Source organism: Esox lucius, chromosome 20 (assembly GCF_011004845.1).
Source record: "Esox lucius isolate fEsoLuc1 chromosome 20, fEsoLuc1.pri, whole genome shotgun sequence".
In the NCBI taxonomy this organism is placed as follows: Eukaryota; Metazoa; Chordata; class Actinopteri; order Esociformes; family Esocidae; genus Esox; species Esox lucius.
In genome coordinates this window covers 17080889-17084421 of record NC_047588.1, presented here as the reverse complement: position 1 = coordinate 17084421, position 3533 = coordinate 17080889, and positions in this window count along the sequence as shown.

Below are 3533 nucleotides of genomic sequence, written 5' to 3'. Positions count from 1 at the left end.
TCTGTCACGGTCGTGGGGTGGAAAGGACAGAGGCGCAGACTGAAGGTCACAAGGGTAATCCATGTTTTAATCAAACAAAAGAAAGAAGGACTCCAACAAAACAAAGAGGCAGCAACCAGTGACGTGGGTATTCCTTACACAGGACAAACAAAACCAAAATGAACCACGCCTTGGGGCCTACAAACTAAACTTAAATAGGGTCCCCAATTGGAGGCAATGACTAACACCTGCCTCCAATTGGGGAAACCAAAAAAAGGAGTAGAGGTGGCTAAAGGCCACCTCCTGTCCTGTCCTGGCTATGCCCCGAGCCCAGCGCAGAGATGGCTAGGGGCACAGCCAGGACGTGACAATATTAAGTTTAATTTGTTTTTGTTTTTTACAGTGGATGTGTGGTTGAGTGTGAGAAGTTTCAATTAATAGTGGCATCTTGGGGTTTTAATTCCTGCATTTGCTTATTTACTTTGTGTACTGTTTCTAACGGCTAATTTCTAATCTGTCTGAATAAAGGTTTGAAAAAAGGTGAAAAAACAAATCAAAATGATTTTCAATCAATAGTTACGGAGGCATAAAAGAGTATTATCCATTTTATTGCATGAAAAACACTAAGCCTAACCCTCTTCTGTGTTTTGACAATTCCTTTCACATGCACTGAACCCCTAAAAACAAGGTTGTGTTTTTCCTTAACACTACTTTGTAAACACCAATATTACTTTTTCTATGTCTCACAACACTTAGTGGAAGAAAATTCAAAAAAGTTCCAATCACTAGATCTCATAATAGGTGCATTACCTTTCATGGTTTCATTACACAATCATTGTGTTATAAGTCTTATTTATTGTAACTTCTGCCGTACCAGATGTGGCATATAATCATTTCAATTTAACTCCCAAAGTAAAAAGCATTACATTTTTCAATTAAGGCATTTCATTTTCTACTCTTTAAATGTAATGTAATGGCACATCCCATTTTTCCTGTATATTGTTTGAAATATACCTGAGAGAGTGAGGCTGGGTAAATCTATCCTGGATTTAAATGAATTATCCAACTGCAGAAGCAGATTTTAGAAATATGTAATATAGGTGTCATTTGTCAAGTCCTAAGTACAAGAAAAAACTGGGATTGAAAAACTCTTGTAAGTTACTTTTAAAAATCTGGAAATTAACCAACCAGTAGATGAACAGATTGAGGATGTGTCTGTGTTTGACATGCAGAGAAAGGTTAATGGTGGTGTATACTGTCAAACATTGCAGCCTATCGTCATTAATGGACTGGTGATTTTACCTTATCTTGACGTGTGCGTTGCATGCCTTTTGCATATTTTTCTAATTCATTACAGGCCCATTAGTGAGAAGACCCGCCAGGAGGAGAGACATTAGGGCCCATTCAGCCCAAGTGCCTTTTGTTCCTGCAAATGCCAAGTGTTTAAACCGGCGGCTGTCAACGCTGGGGACACCTTCTGTGGGGTATAGACTGAGATGAATTAGAAGCTTGGAAGACAGGATCCTGACAAGATCCCAGTGGAGGTTAAGACACCTTGGACGTCTCGGACCATCTATCCTAATGTGACCAGGAAATTGGTAACAGTAAATACATTCATTCTTCTAATTCCTCTCCACATCCGCCCCCTCCCCCACTGCATGTAAGAGTCTGCCAGTATGGTTGTAACTGAAAAGGAGGGAAGCCTCCAAAGCACATACACAGTGTCTTTGTGAAGTATTCAGACCCATTTTCTTTCTCCACATTTTGTTGTCTTATAGAATTTTCACTGAGCCAAAACATTATGATCACCTGCCCAATATGCTTTTAGTCCTCCGCGTACCAACAAACAGCACCTACCTGTCGAAGAATGGACTCTACAAGACCCTTGAAGGTGCCCTGTGGTATCTGGCACCGAGACATTAGCAGCAGGATCCTTCAAGTCCTCTAATGGCTCTTTTCCATGGCATGGTACCGGCTCAACTGGCTCAACGCCACTCGCCTCGCCTCTACCTGGGGAGCTTTTTCACCGCTATGTACTGGCTGGTCTCAGCTCAACATCTCACAGAAATCAACTCCATCAATTTTCTTTTAAATTGACAAGCTTTGAACGTAAACTGGCAAATCAAAAGTTAACTAAATCTGGATAACATGGTCACAGACCCTGTTGGAAAAACATTGAAAAAATATAAGTATAGAATTATCGCCTTGCAGTATAAAAGTATATAAAATGACATAACTGCAGTGTTCTGTTAGATTTAAGCATATACATTCAACTCCAACACATTTAAAACAACCTACATAACCCCTCAAAGGTATAAATTAGGGGTGTTGCGATGTACCGGTATTGATGATACCCGTGATATTTAAAAAATGAAACATTGATATCATGTATTGATAATATCGTATTCACTTGGCGAAACTGAAGTCGTTTTTTTCCAAATACTCCTCTCGGTTTTTCGGTACCTTATTCATGTCACTTATGACAAACAATGCATTTCCTTAAACAAAGTGACTGGACCTATGCACTGGCGTCTAAATCCACTCGTTAGTCCCACTAGAACCGCAAATACGCACCGTTTTAGTAGCCCATTCACATGGAAAAAAGTACGTCGTATTTTTCCAAAAACTCCTCTCGGTTTTTCCATGGCTTAATCATGGAGAAACGAAGCATTTGCTTAAACTACGAGTCTGGACCTATACATTATCGTTTGAATTAACACTTTTTCGTAGCCTATTCATTAGGCGAAAATGTTTTGTATTTTTCCAAAAACCCCTCTCTGTGTTAGGCCTTTTGTTTATCAGTTTATCTGGTTGCCTTTTCACTATCCGTTAAGTGTAATTGTTCTTTTTGTGCGCTTTTATTTTAATTTTTTTACAGTAATGGTTACAGACTATCTCCACCTCCATACCTTCATATTTTGTAATTAATTATCCAAAAAAAGAGGAAAAAACCCACATTAAACAAAGTTGAAGATGAATTTGACTGACAGCATATTCTTTCTTCAAATTTTCTATAGATACCACGATAATATCGTTACCGTGATTATTTGGCCACAATAATCATGCAGTGAAAACCTGATATTGTGACAGCCCTAGTATAAATAATTGTTTATAAATTGCCTGCTATAATTCCACGTGGACTGACTCAAGAGTAGCCTACTGCACACAAGGCAGTGTTTAACAGCAGTAGCGAGGAAGAACGCCTGAGCAGTAACTTGTCTTACTCTGTAGACTGCAAAAATGGTTAGAAAGCTTGGTAGGCTGCTTCCGTTTGACTTGACATTAAAAATAACTAGTTTTTAATCATGGTGCTGAGCTAGTGTCTAACAGCTTAGAAGGCATGACTACAGGGCAAACCCTGAATATGTAGATCTATATTTGTTGGAACATCCAAATCACTCCATTGAAATCATGGATCACTCTTTTAGATCTCCCCTTTAGAATAAGACCATCCCCAAGGTTGTGTGATGGAGGGTTGATATTTGAGAGTGGATACTACTTTGACCAGTGCAATGTATGCCATTTAGCCTATAGAAAAACCCATTGGATGTCTT